The sequence below is a fragment of the Oratosquilla oratoria genome, chromosome 9, assembly GCF_046742065.1.
Source record: "Oratosquilla oratoria isolate Oo_2021 chromosome 9, ASM4674206v1, whole genome shotgun sequence".
In the NCBI taxonomy this organism is placed as follows: Eukaryota; Metazoa; Arthropoda; class Malacostraca; order Stomatopoda; family Squillidae; genus Oratosquilla; species Oratosquilla oratoria.
The window spans coordinates 37,792,312-37,809,602 of NC_134785.1; positions in this window are offsets into that span (position 1 = coordinate 37,792,312).

Here is a 17,291-nt window from a genome sequence, read left to right on the forward strand (position 1 = left end):
AAGGCTTAGATGCGTGAAATAGGAGATAGACGAGCAACTTGGTCCGAAGTGAAGGAAGTGAAAGGAAGGAAGGAAGGATAAAGGCAAATTGTGGGAGGGAGGACAAAGAGAAGTGGAAGGAAGAAGAATGAAGACTAGAAAAAGAGGAGTAGAAGATAGGGAAGGAATAAAAAGGAATAGGAGATAGAGGAACGACTTAGTGTGGATTATAAAGTAGAGAAACGAAGGGAGAATAGAAGCAAGTCGAAGAGGAAAATGAAGAGGAAAAATAAAAGAAAGAGGAAAAGGAATAAAGACGAGAAAAGGAGGAGTAGAAGATAGGGAAGGAATAAAAGGGAATAGGAGATAGAGGAATGACTTGGTGTGGATTATTGTGGATTATAAAGAAGAGAAACGAAGGGAGAATAGAAGCAAGTCAAAGAGGAAAATGAAGAGGAGAAATAAAAGAAAGAGGAAGAAGAATAAAGACGAAAGGTTGGACAGATAAGAGAGAAAAAATGAGAAAAGAAAGGAATAAAACGAAGATAAGGAGGAGTAGATGAAAGGAAGAGGATTAAAACAGAAATAGGAAGGAAATATGAGAATAATGTAGAAAAGTAGGAGTAGAGAGAAAGAAAGAGAAACATGAGTATGGAAAAAGAAAAAGAGGAAAAATATGAGAAGTAGTAGAAATAAGAGAATGAGAGAGAAAAAAGAGGAAGTGAAGAAGATAGGGAGAAGAAAAAGAAAAAGAGAAGGAAAATAGAAGGGGAGGAGGAGGAGGAGGAGGAGAAAGATGAGAGAATAAAAAAGATAAGGAAGAGGAGGAGAAAGAGGAAGAGGAAAATGAGGTATTAAAAATAGGATGAGGATGACGAGGGCTAGGAGGAGGGGAAGTAGGAAGGGAGGAAGAAGGAGGGGAGAAGGAGGGGGGAAAGATGATGATGATGATGATGAAGATGAGGAGGAGGAGTAGAAGGGGAGGAGGAGGAGGTGGAGGAGGAGGAGGAGGAGAAGTAGGAGAAGGCGCTGGGTGTAGTGTCGTTGGTGGCAGTGTGTCGTGTACGTAATCGCGTTTAGTCTCATACGAGATTTGACGTGACAGCTTGGCAGTAACAGCTGATGTAATAACACTGGAGAAGAGGAAGAGCAAGAAGAAGGAAAGGTAATAAAGATGGAAGATAGAAGTTCAGGCGTTATAAAGGGTGAAAAGAGAGAAAGGGGTAAAGAACGAATGGTCCTTTGTAAGGCAACAAGAATTAGAAAGGAAGAGTTGGATGACGCAAGAAGGGAAGACAAAGAATGAGACAGAAGGATTGGGTATAGGATGTGGACGAATGGAAACGGGTTAGTAAAGAGAAGACAAAGAGGAAGAAACCACACAGAGAAATACATAAGCCAAAAATCGAGGAGATTGAGGGGGACTTGAAGATAGAAAAAAAAAAAAAAAAACAGAGGAATGAGGAGTGGGAAAGGGCTGAAAAAATGGAAAAAAAAAGGCCAAAACTTGATTCATTTAACTTTTTTGGGTATTCTAGACAGCTTCAAGGTTTATTCTCTCTGACGCCATGAGATTTTATTCAACTGATGGAAAACACCATAATATCTGAAAGGTTTCTGCCCTAGCAACGTATCTGTACCTTGTTGAGGAGCGGTCTACGCATAAACGGGATTTCGAAAACTCGAGAACCAATATAATAAGGTAGATGTCCACTCTAAGACTGAAATTTCATACTACACAGTTTTATTTAAAGAATTCGTCAATTACTATTATGTCGTTCGAAGAGTGCCACCTCTCCATGTTCAGTAACCAAAACTTGTAGGACAGCACCCTGAGATACATTAATGAAAATACTAGATATCTAAAAACTAATTTAGATCAAATTACCTAGTAATACTTATCCTCCATACCTATGGTCCTTTTTCGTTTTTCGTTTTTCGTTTTACCAGCATGGTGAGGAATGTCTCAATTAACCCTTTGAGCATCCGCTGACGCTATTTATTTTTTATATACTTTATGGTTTTATTATTCTAGTAGTCACCACGTTAAAATTCTTAATTCGATGACGGGATTTACGAGATTTTTTCTTGCTGATCTTAAACGATGCATTTACTTAAGGGTATTACTTTAAGGAGCCTGCATTTGTCCTTTAAGGTGGAACAATGTATAAGCTATGTTCTGTCATATACCAGGCAATTCTGTCTATCTGCTGGGTGGAGCTGAATAAAAACACCTGATAGGAGCTAACGACACCCACAATACATTTGCAGAACCACTGAAATTTATAAAGAACAAATACATTTCAATTACTTTAAAGATTAGACCAAAAAAATCATAAGAAATATAGATGATAATTGGAAAATGTTGATAAAATTAACAGAAATGAGGGAATATGTATATAAAAAATTGCGGATCAAATAAATAAATTGGGAAAATAATGTACAAGAAGAAGAACTGTTCCTTCATGGAAAGCAATCTGTTTCGGAGGACCCAAACCCCTTGAGGATGACCTTGGGATTAGATCGATCTCAGCTCGATCACCACTGCTCTAAGAGCAATCTAGAAAGGCTTTAAGGTCTTATACAGTTCAGGCTTCCTTCATCCTGGAGCTCAACCTTTCTTATGAACAGAATCGTCTGGTCAGAATATCAGTAACTACAACTTCAATAAAAATGTGATTACCTGAATGCTAAACAACATCGTCAGGGGCAAGTCATATGTGAGATTTTTTTATTTTCTGAGTTCAAGGCTGATGATTACGGTTTCTGTGTGAAGCCAAACACTTTAGGTAAGTTAATAGATTAGTGTGTTTATTTTTTCTATTAACCATTTTCATTACCTCAGGAGAAAGTCCTGTGTGACCTTCATGTATTAGAGAATAAAATTTAACTTTGTTAACCATTTTGGAAAACTTAGTTGATTTACATGTTTATTTAACTAAGAAAAAATACACTGGATTCAGAAACGATAAAGGGGAAGAGTTTTGATAACTAACCCACGTATGTGTCCTGATGAGTCATGCTCTGTTATCGGCGCAGGTTGTGTAAAGACAAGAATGAAAGAGGCAACTCGTTCAAGTTCATATATATATATATATATATATATATATATATATATATATATATATATATATATATTTATTTATATATATACATATATATATATATAATATATGTACATATGTATATATATATATTTATTTATTTATATATATACATATATATATATATATATATATATATATGTATATATATATATATATATATATATATGTATATATATATATGTATTTATATATATACATGTATATATATACATACATATATATGCGTAAGTAACCACTAGGAAAAGTAAACTAACGAAGCTGAGCGCTTTCGTATAATTACATCTTCAGTGCAGATACAAAGAAGGAATTATGAAATGAAGAAACAAGGTACAGAATATATGACATAGTAAAGAGGGCATTCGGAGAGGTTGTGGTAGAAGTACACGTGACGGAAGTTTGAACCTTCCAGTTTAAATAATTTTGAAATTTCATGAGAAATATAACTAACTAATTTGTACAAACCTTGATGAAGATTAACATTTATCCCCTTACTAGATTTGATCAAACTGCATTCAATTAAATTTCCTTGATTGTAATATCTACCGCCGTGAAAGTGAGTTGAAGTTTAGTGTATATCGCAAACCAACCAATGTTTGTTCATATATACACTATTATTCCTCACACCCTGATGGCGTAAAGAGGTCTGTTTTTTCTACGATGTTCCTCAGGGCCCTACGCATTTGCAGCCCAGAGCACATCGATGATGAAATAAGATGTATTTACGACATTGGTACTAAGCTACAATACCCCACACATGTTCTTGACACAGCTTACAATCGTGCTAAAAGGACATTTTATAACCTTAGGTCAACTCAAACTTTCAATATAAATAACTTGCTAATTCTACCATACCAAGAGAACCTGCAAAATATTCCAAATATATTACGTAGATTTAACATTAATGTAGTTTTTAACAATAAGAACACTAAGACAATTGCTCATAAATAATTCTGTCAATAGTGGTAAAGGGTGTGTGTACAAAATACCTTGTAAATCATGTAATCAGTTTTATGTTGGTCAGACTGCTAAAACACTCAAAACACGAATCAATCAACACAAGAAATACGTTAGACAGGGAAACCAATCTAGCGGTATATTCAACCACATGAACCATTTTAACCACCCAGTTGACTGGGATAACACTAAAGTCATCACATACAACAACAACATAACAGTAAGAAATTTAGTTGAATGCAATTTGATCAAATTTAGTAAGGGGATAAATATTAATCTTCATTAAAGTTTGTACAAATCAGATAGTTATATTTCTCATGAAATTTCAAAATTATTTAAATTATAATATAAATTATGACCAGTTGTCCCATACTTGTTGGTTACCAGGACGGTTCAAACGTCCGTCATGTGTTTCCTCTTCCACTACCTCTCCGAATGCCCTCTTTACTATGTCATATATTCTGTACCTTGTTTCTTCATTTTATAATTTCTTCTTTGTATCTGCACTGAAGATGTAATTATACCAAAGCGCTATGCTTCGTTAGTTTACTTTTCCTAGTGGTTACTTACGCATTTGTGAACACAAGCTCCTAGTGTTTTTATTGCATATATATATATATATATATATATGTATATATATGTATATATATGTATATATATGTATATATGTATATATATGTATGTATATATATGTATATATGTATATATATGTATATATGTATATATATGTATATATGTATATATATGTATACATGTATATATATGTATATATGTATATATATGTATGTATGTATGTATATGTATATATGTATATATGTATATATGTATATATGTATATATGTATATATGTATATATGTATATATATATATATATGTATATATGTATATGTATATATGTATATATATATATCTACATATATATATATATGTGTGTGTGTGTGTGTGTGTGTGTGTGTGTGTGTGTGTGTGTGTGTGTGTGTGTGTGTGTGTGTGTGTGTGTGTGTCTGTGTATACATATATATGTGTATGTTAAAGACAGATTGAACATTTTTAGAAGCACTGCCATGGGATTCGAACCCTGACCCGTGCGTCGATAATCACGAGGCCAAGACGCTAGCGACCATGCTACATGGGATGGTTCAAAATGATTGTACTAGTCCCCGACCACGCTTCACGTAACATTGGAAGATCTAGTCTCATTTTCATCCAATCCCCGTATTAGGCGAGCCCTCCGACAAGTTGTGTATGTTAAAGACAGATTGAACATTTTTAGAAGCTCTGCCATGGGATTCGAACCCTGACCCGTGCGTCGATAATCACGAGGCCAAGACGCTAGCGACCATGCTACATGGGATGATTCAAAAGGATTGTACTAGTCCCCGACCACGCTTTACGTAACATTGGAAGATCTAGTCTCATTTTCATCCAATCCCCGTATTAGGCGAGCCCTCCTACAAGTTGTGTATGTTAAAGAATAAAACTAAACTTTGTTAACCATTTTGGAAAACTTAGTTGATTTGCATGTTTATTGAACTAAGTAAAAAATAAACTGGATTCAGAAACGACAAAGGGAAAGAGTTTTGACAACTAACCCACGTATGTGCCCTGATGAGTCATGCTCTGTTATCGGTGCAGGTTGTATATATATATATATATATATATATATATATATATATATTATATGTATATATATGTATATATGTGTATATATATGTATATATGTGTATATATATGTATATATATGTATATATATATATGTATACATGTATATATAATGTATATATGTATATATATATACATATATATATATAAAATATATATATTGACTATATATATGACAAATAAGATTGAAGGAGAAAGAAGTAGACGAGTAGTAATGGGAGAATTTCACGCCTTAACGTTGCGACCCGCGGGTCAAAACGTTAAGCGTGAAATTCTCCCATTACCCCACGTCGCCTTCTTTCACCTTCAATCTTTTATTTATAATACTTATATAATATATATATATATATATATGTACATGTTGTATATAACTATGTATATATATATATATATATGTATATATATATATGTACACATATATAATCTATATATAATGTATATACATTATACTATATAAACATATATAAATATATACATATATATAAATATATATATATATTTATATACATATATAAATATTATATATATGTATATATATATATAATATATATACATATATAATATACATATATATGTACAATAACCACACGAGAAAGGAAACTAGTAGACAGTAAGTACTTTCGTATATTACATATTCAGACTAAATGACAGAGATATACGAAAGTATTCACTATCAACAAGTTTCCTTTCTCCTGTGGTTATTTTGCATTATTGTATCATTGTATCACGGTGATGTGATTGCTTGCATCTATACATATATCTTAATTATATATATATAAATGTATATTTATATGTATATATTTATTATAATATAAATTTATATATATATATATATGTATTCTATATTAAAACTTGATTTCTATCACTTCTTATCAATTTATACAAAAATAATGTATCAATCAAATAATAAAATACACATAAAAAGATACATAATTTATTTCTATATAAAATAGATTCATTCAACATGTTCTTATATTACATACTTATATATATATATATTATATGTATTTGTATCATATATTATATCTTCTCAATATACATATACTGTATATGTGTACAAACGTATACAAAATATACCTATACTACTGTATTTATATAAATCTATATATTTGTTTATTTCTTATTTTCAGTACAAAATGTTAATTTACATTTAATTCTGTTGTTTTAATGCAGTTCAACTAAATCTATTTGTTACATTGATGATATATTATTTGTGTTAATGTATACATTATATATATAAAGTTACTCATCCTTTCTTTTCTCCCTCTACCCCTCTGAATCCACCCATGATTTATTTATAAAATAATATATATATATAATAATACTATAATATATATAGACAATAACATTAATTATTTATAACATATATATATATATCAACATATATATATATATATATAATCATTTATGTTATTCACTACTTATCTATTTATATGTCTAATACTACACATTATAAATCACAATATAATATAAACAACAAACACTAATAATAGATAGTAACACAAACATAATATTACGTATTACCAATATCTATATTATGCGTATACATATACTTAAAATATATATATTAACTTGTAGAGCACATCATAAAAACAATAATGTAACCATATGAATATTCTTATTGTATATGTATATCACAACTACATAATTAAAGACAATAAAAATTGCTAATATCATATCTTATAACAACATGTACTGCATATATAATGTGTCTTAAATATAATATAATGTACCAAATACACCCTTAATATGATCATACAATATAACTCACGTATGCAAATATATAGGACAAGCTATATATAGACTAAATTTATAATGTATTGAACTCATACAGTTGTGTGTCATGTTTATATTTTATTATATTGATATATATTTATATTGTACTTTATAATATATTTTTTCATCACATTATATATATTATTGATATATAAATATATTGTTATATATAATCATATTTATTTTATAATATTTTTATTATCTTGATATATTTATATATGTTCATGTATACATATATATAGGTATATATAATATATATCTTCATCTACAAATATCTTAAATACTATACAAAAACCCGTTCTCAACATATATCACATATACTATTGTACACCTCCCTATATGTATAAACTACATATATATCTTGTATATTAATATATTATTATATGTATACATATTCATATATGTATAAGTAATATATATTTATGTATACATATACATACAAAAATGTAATATACATATCATATTCATATGTACATATAGGTATATAAACAACATATCTAATACTTACCATAATACGTATATTAAAATACTGAAATATATAAATGAAATAATACATACAATGTAAATAATAACATTATGTGTATTCTATATATTGTATATATATATGTAATTATATCTAGGATGTGTATATGTATAAAGACATATGTTATATTACCTATATAATAAATATCATGTACTAATAAACCACTTAATAACACTAACCACCCTTTGTAGATTAATCTTGTAGTATCACATAAGACAATTACAAACCCCCCTAGCTCATGATAACTTTCCACAATAAAATGTTCTTACTTTAATATATATATATAAATATATATCTATATAAAATGTATATTTTTATATATGTATATCTATATATAATATATGTGTGACTGTGTCTGTCACGTACTCAATATATAATCTATTCACTATATGTCTATATAATATACTGATATACACCCTATATATATATATGATACAAATATATATATATATGATATACATAAATTCATCTATATATGTTAATAAAATGTGTAAATAAACTATATATGCATACTTTACATAATATGTATAGACATAACTCCTATATTATGTGTGAACAAATCAAATATACACACAATACAAAGATATAAAATTCAAATGATATATAACCTATAATATGTCTTATATTGCATATATGTAAAACATACTAACAATATGTAAACAATGACAATATGTCATAAATACATATGTAACATATATTTAAAACATAAAACAAACAACAATAATAATAAAAATAATATATATATATGTTAATATATTGTATATATGTATATTAAGTATATGTATATATATGTATATATGTATATATATTTGTGTCATATATATATGTTATATATATTATAAAATATATATATATTATATATTATAGATAATATTTATGTATATATATATATGTATATATATATATGTATATTTATATATATATATATATATATATGTATATTCATATATATATATACACAATATATTTATACATGTGTATATATATATATATATATATATATATATGTATATATGTATATGACATGTATGTATATATACTTGTGTGTATATATATATATATATATATATATATATATATATATATATATAAATGTTTTTTGGTCATGATTTAATCTCCTGTTCATGTAACTCTCGTACCTTATTGGTATTATTTTCACTACTTTCTCAAGCCAGTTTCCTGAATCATTATATTCTCTTCTATCAAAGTCCACAACTCTTCGGCTAATGAAAACAAAGTCAAACTTTGCGATGAAGCGAGCCTCTCAGGTAAACAACATCAGAAAGTGGGAAGAATATGATCAAGCGGGTATCATTCTCATCATTTGTTTTTCAAAACTGCCAATCACCTTGAATACACAGGGAGAAGATAGAGAGAAACGTGGCGCAAAAGACCTTTGCTGTATTTTTATTTGAAAATCTCAGGATCAGAAATCTATGTATCTTTCATCTTAACTTCATTTTATAGTCATCAAGGTTTTACCCCAATATTCTATTGTGTTCATAGCGTACTGTATGCATCATTATAGATATGGCTTCGCTGTACATATGAATATTGTCACAGATTTTTTTTTTTGTAAAGTTTTCGCAGAAGAAACTTGGAGAATTTTTTTCCCATTTGCTTTATACCTTATTTTGAATGATTGAGGAGGGAAATCGCTCCTCAAGGAAGCTGTGGGGGTAAACCACCTCAAAGGATACAAATGTGTATGAGTGTCCTGAATTGGATGGTATTGGTAGTTGTGTAGGTATCAGACTTTTTCGGGGGGCATACAAGCCCTCTCGCACCAGAGATACATTTCTTAGCTAAACAAGATCATCTAGCGTTAGTCAGAAAACTCCTTATATGGGACACTAAGTCTTCAATGTTCAACAGAGACAGTATTCAGCTATTTTGCGCGTAAAAAGTCACCTTTATGATGAAGAAAATTATATGTCGTTAGCCACTAAAAACATAGTGACGAAGGACATCTGAGCTTTAATGGATCTTTCAGAAACTAAACAAAAGATTAAGTATCTTCACATTTGTTCATGCAAACTATTGATTAGAATTGTGCCTATTATATAACAAAAAACAGTGTAGTGACGATGATGATGATGATGATGATGATGACGACGACGACGCGACGTTAATTTTAATGTTAATTTTAATGATAATGATAATGATCATGATGAGAAGTGTAACAATCCACTCCTTATTCCTCTGAATCCGTGTTGGACTACATGTCAGGAGGGTTGATTTGGCTAATCAAGACCCAATGCGCAATACTTGAGTATTATTCATTTGTACAAGGACCGTGAGGTCTTGGTGTGGTGGACACACTCGCCTAATTACCACTGACGTGTTTTGAGGGTTACTTGCATAGATAGCAACGTCCAAGTCTATTGACCTTTTACACTCAGTATTGCATCAGTTTATGCCAAGCAAACCACTCAGTCTGGTATTTGTTGTGGTGAGGACACTTTCGACATTGGGTTATCCTGTCTGAGTGAGAGAAGATCTTCATGAATCTCATAACGTAAATAAAAATGCATGATACAGGGATACATAATCTTCATTCTCTTCTTCCTGTTTCCTGGTTCTCCTCTCTCTCTCTCTCTCTCTCTCTCTCTCTCTCTCTCTCTCCTCTCCTCTCCTCTCTCTCTCTCTCTCTCTCTCTCTCTCTCTCTCTCTCTCTCTCTCTCCTCTCTCTCTCTCTCTCTCTCTCTCTCTCTCTCTCTCTCTCTCTCTCTCTCTCTCTCTCTCTCTCTCTCTCTCTCTCTCTCTCTCGTTTATGTTTTCCTTTCTTTCGTTCTTCCTTTCTCTCATCATTTCTTTTTCCTTTCCTTCTTCCCTTCCTTTAATTCTATTTTTCTTTCTTTCTTTTTTCTTTCTTTTTCCTTCAGTTCTCTTTTTCTTTCTTCCTTTACTATTTATTTATTTATTTATTTATTTATTTATTTATTTATTTATTTATCTATCTATTTATTTATTCATTTGTTTACTTATCTATCTATCTATTTACTTATTTCCTTCTTTCTCTATGCCTTTCTTCTTTCTTTCTTTTTTCTTATTTCCCTCCTTCTTTTCTCTTTTTTTCTTATTTCCCTCCTTTTCTTTTTTCTGTTTTCTTTTTCCTTTCCTTCTTTCTGTCTTTCTTTCCTTCTTTCTTTCTTTCTTTCCTTTTTCCTTCTACTTTCTTCCATTTCTTTCTTTTTACTAGTACTTTCTTTTTTTCTTCCTTGCTTTTTTTTTCTTTTCTTTTCATCCGCTTCTTCCTCTCGAGCTTAATTTCCCTTGTCATTGCACTTCCCGTTTGGAAAAAGAAAAACGACATTCTGATCTCATGAGAACTGCGCTAAAAAGGCAAGAATTAGCCTCTGAAAATATGAGCGTCGGTGAATACGAATTTGGTTTAAAAAATCTCCATTTTCTTCTCGGATCATTCAAACCGCTGAAGTCAAGGATTCCGGATTTACAGGACGTGTTAAGGTGATCAGGATTTCTTGGCTCAAGTATACTAATATAGTGTTGTAATAACCTTGTAGCGGGTGGATACCGTGTCGAACTCATGAGCAAGTAGTCGTGAGTTCGAATTCTGGGAACCGCAACAGGCTATGTCGACTTGGTTCCCTACTGATAGGGCTGAGTAGAATCGTCCATTGTTAGCCAGATCAAATTCTTCAATGGTAACATGATGGCCTTTGGGAATTGAATTGGTCCTTGCTCAACTTGAGAAAGTCTCTCTAGCAAAATGTCTAAAGGTGACATGAGATGTTCTCTTAGGGTCAAGCTTTCCAGTCCTTAGATATTTGATAGATTTTCATGCTGGTTAATATTAGACGATTTTATTCACCTCATGTTCAGACTAGAGAGCAAATGGAGACTGCACGATTAGGTTAACGCTCTCTCGATGATCTCATTCGTCTGCGTTGCACTTTGTGTTTTTATTAGAGGAAATTTACAGCTTTTCCTCAATAACCGAATCGCAAGTGTCTGTGTTCTAAGAGGATAAGTGGTCTACTTAACTTCACTTTGTCTAGTCTGCGTACAATTTGTTCTGACATATGGTAGATGATGTGATTAAAGATGGTAACTACCAACAGCTTTGGGAGAAAAAACACAATCTGAGGATGAAGCTTTTATTGACTGTATAACATTTTTATTGTTGAGGCTTTTAAGGCATTGGAAAAAATCAACCAGCAAAATGTTGTACAGTCAATAAAACTTGCATCCCGAAGAACATAAACACATAAAAATTAAAGAGATTACAAGAGACCATAGGGCCTACACTAGGCTGATACATGTCCATTACCACCTGTCATCCCCATCTATAAAGTTGTTTAACAATTTCTCAAAACAACAGATAGTTTCAGCGCTCACTACATGGTTACTAAATCTATTCCATTAGTTGACCACGCTATTAGAAAACTAGTCCTTGCCTATTTCCTTCTCAAATCTAAATTTGTCCAATTTAAATCCATTACTGCGGGTCCTACCCTGTTGGCTTAATATGATGAATTTGTTTGGATCACCCTTGTTAAAGCCTTTGATCCACTTAAACGCCTCTGTTAGATCACCCCGCACTCTACGTCTTTCCGGAGAGTGTAAGTTAAGGTGCCTAAGCCTGTTCTCGTAAGACAAATTTCTGAGCCCATGTATCATTTTGGTCATTCTCCTCTGTACTGATTCTACTGATGCTTCTCCGCCAAGGCACAAGATGCTTTAAGTCGTAATTCGTTTAAAGCTAAATTATCATATATTAAGACCTTTTGAATTTTGATCTAACTATAGCAAGTTTTACTCAATTTGTAGATGCTGTTGTAATATCCATCCTCTCACATTGAAAATTTATATTTGACTTACGTCAGACTATTTTATCGAGTTGCGACCAAAAACACCCATTGCCCTGTATGTTTGTAATGCTGGGACAGGTAATAGTTCCGAGATAAGGAGAATGAGAGACCCGCACTTTTCCGGTTACGCAATCAACGCATATTATGCAATGTAACGTAAAACGTATGTATATCAGTGAGTAGATTGTCTCGATCAGCTTTCTTTTCTTACATACAATCCTAAGCCCCGCTATCAACTACTTCAGTCTCTCCTCCGACTCAGCTACATTTGCAGTGTCCTCCACAAATCACAACTGGCTCGTTTTCTACACCTTTGTATGAAAATGGCAGTTGCCGACAAATCTCTCAAAATAAACAGCTTTAAAAAGAATATGATAAAGCTGTAATAAGAAAAACGTCGTAAGGATCCGTCCTCATATGATGTTTAATCTCCTACTTCTACTCTCGCCTATCAACTACAAACCTCTGCCTATCACCTTGATTTTACCTCCTATACCACCCAATAAATATGTACATTGAAAAAATATTGTGGCATTACACAAACTGGAATTTTTCCACCTTCATCTCACATAATTCACTCTCCCCAGTCTCTATAACTGCCACACACATATGCTTCTATAGTTCTGCTTCGTAACCAATATTTATACTGTACATTCGCAAATTTACTTTCATCATGCCATTCACTTCTGCAACCCACAATTCGCTGCCTCACCTCTAATCCCCCTTACCCACATACTGACTTTACACACTTTAATCCTTCTTCCTTAACACTTAACTATTCTTCCTCCAGGCTTGTTTCTCATTTATCCTTCACTTCTTACCATACTTCTCTCACTTTTTCTTTATATTCTCTCTCTCATTTTAATTTAATTTTTAATTTCCTCGCTTTCTCTGCCATCCTCTTTTTCTCCCCCTCCACTGTACCTTTACGCTTCATTCACTTTCTGCAAAATAATGATGTGACAACCCAATCCTCTCCCCTGAAAATATTTGCGTCCAGAACTTTCCCAGTCCTCCAGTTGGGTACCACTACATAGACCATAAACGCCTTTTTAACCTCCCTCGTGTCCACTACCCAGTCAATCTTATAATTATGCTTGTCTTTGTTCCTAAAAATCTGTTATTGTGTATGTGTGTGTGTGTGTGTGTGTGTGTGTGTGTGTGTGTGTGTGTGTGTGTGTGTGTGTGTGTGTGTGTGTGTGTGTGTGTGTGTGTGTGTGTGTTGTGATTCAGCATGGTCTTGGATCACGTGTTGGACTCATGATCGATGGATGAGAGCTCAGAGCTCATATATGACCGATCTATGGGTAATGCTTTAACCTTACACGCACACACACACCCATCTCCCCGCCCACGAGAGTTAGAGTAACGATTCGAAGAGCAGCGATACTGAAATTATTTCAGCCCTGGGCGGAATTCGAACTCGGACCACTGTAGCAGTGGTTGGGAATGCTACCACTGCGCCATCGAGTGTGAGTGTGAGTGTGAGTGTGAGTGTGAGTGTGAGTGTGAGTGTGAGTGTGAGTGTGTGTGTGTGTGTGTGTGTGTGTGTGTGTGTGTGTGTGTGTGTGTGTGTGTAAAACAAAGGCCATTTTCCCGTCATAAGGTGGCTGGTCAAATTCCAGCATACACACATTTCGTGCGTATCATAACCCATTTCATGTCTAATGAAAATCAAAACACCTGTTACAAAAAAAATTATTTTATTATTCTTTCACGTACAAAAGCATTGAAAAAAAATACTAGTTACCAGGTTAATTACCAGGCTCTTGATGGCACATAACAGAGCACGTACACACGAACAGGCACGAAACATGAAATGCTGTGAAAATAAAGGCAATATGAATATACTAAATACATCGCATCAACTTTCACGTGTGAAAGATGAGTAGTTCATCCTAATAGGCGCTTAGCTGAGACTAAGTTGTTACCTTTAGCCAATGACAACTGGAACCTCCGATAGTCCTTGGATTAGAATTCGGATTTAGGCCGTGCAAATGCCTTTCAAAACCAACTCGCTACAACGCACTATTTATTGGAATGATCACAGAAACACGGTTAAACACATAGTTAACACATTGTTAAACCGTAGAGCTTTAATAGAGGGGCCACAACCCTAAAACTAGTAGTTGGAATGCCCGACGATTTTAGTGTGTTGAAGTGATTACCAGGTGGTTGTAGGACAGCAGAGCTTAGATGCGGATTAGGTGATATATCTTATAAAAATGAAGGCACTTTTTTAGATGTTTCATAACGTCGAATCTATTGGCCCGCGTTATGATTTGTGTCTGGAAAATGGTGTTCATTAGATTGAAATTAAAGTAAAGGCTAACCTTTTCCTTCTGTTCCAATTTAGATTTCCATGCGTGTTTGCAAATGGTCAAACTGATGACCACCACTTTCCAGGTATAGTTGATAATGAGGACCAATGGATTCGACAACCTTATGAAACATTTCAAAGAGTGAGAATTTGTTGACACTTTATATATTGGGAACCACTGTAGATACTTTGCAAAGGTTCTAACCTCAGGGTCCTGGCATTACCAAGGGTCTACGAAAACTTTCAACGGAGGGCCATAGATCAAAATCTAGTAATAATCATTGGATAGCAGGCAATTTCATTCTCAGTCAAAATGGTCTCTATGAGGTTCATGATTGGTGTTAGGAAATATTGTTTGGAACCATAGGATGACAATATATCATGTTGGAAACTGTCCTCAATAAAATGAATAAATAAATAGATAAATGGCGAGTGGGAGGTAGGATAATATTGTCATTCAGTAACAATGGCCAATATCAAGAAATATAAAGAAAAAGTAATCAATCAAATGATAAGAATAAATAATTTTTAAACATTCCAGATGTTTTTAGGATTTCTTCCACATAGTCATGCGATTTCATCCAGCAGAATTGGCAAACTCTGGATATAGGGGTTTCTTGATATAAAGACTCCTATATTTCGGGGTTTCCCTCAACAGCTGCACAAAAGCACCTTTCATCATGCCCTCAGCAGGAACAGGTCTATAAAGTATGTCACCGGATTGAAAGGATAAATAATGCTCATTCAACCACTCTTACTCCTAAGTCAGACATCCACAGTGACGCTTTAATTCCTCACACGACAATGGGTCACATTTCACTTTCCAGTGATCTGATCCGAGAAGGAGATTGCAGCTTACGACGCCGTATGATAAAGCTGCGCCTTCCTTGCAGCGTCGATCAGGTTACCATCCAGCGAGACCAGATGAAGAAGGACGTAAACTAAGTTATCTTTATGTTCAAAATGACGTCGCTACAGACAAATTATGACGTCAATGGATTGTGAATTTTACCCGAAGCAGAATCCTGACATCTGCCTTGTTACAATTTCCTCCAACCGGACATTCGAAACCTTTCCGCAACAAGCCAATCAACACGGTTTCAAATCATACAAAGCCGGATTTCATGATACGGACTAAGTTAATCCATGGATTACATGTCATCTTCCCACTTTCATCCATACGCCAGTGTCAGAATACACCGAGAACCAGATGTCCAGTTTCACATAAATGATTCGATAAAATGTGTTATGTTATAAATATATTCTCTGGTTATCCAAATAACTTCTAGATAAGTAGAACTTTCATACGATAAGCTGGTATTCTATTATGGTAATGAAAAGCGGAATATATTTATATATGTACATACAGACATACATACATTATATGTATATATATATATATATATATATATATATATATATATATATATATATATATATATATATATATACTGGTATATACATATATCTATATATATATATATGTATATATATATATATAATATATATATGATATAGATATATATAATATATATATAGATATATAGATATATGTATTATACCAGTGTATATATATATATATATATATATATAGATATATATATATATATATGTATATACCCGTATATATATGTATATATATATGTATATACCCGTATATATATGTATATATATATGTATATACCAGTATATATATGTATATATATACATATATATATGTATATACCAGTATATATATGTATATATATATATATATATATATATATATATATATATATGTACAGTATATAAATATATATATATATATGTACAGTATATAAATATATATATATATGTATATGTATACTTTATCCACCCAAAACAAATTTTCCTAATTCCAGACTCTTCAAGCTAGTAGACATCTATGACAACAAATTTATATTTTATTCGTTTATTAATGCTTCCTCCTGAGATATGATTTTTGTGCCTTTCTCAAACGTTGGCAATACACACACACACACACACGCAAACGCATGCACACACACACCCGCGTTTGTATATATATATATATATTACATACAATATATACATGTATATATATATATATATATATATATATATTACAATATATACATATGTATGTATGTATATATAAT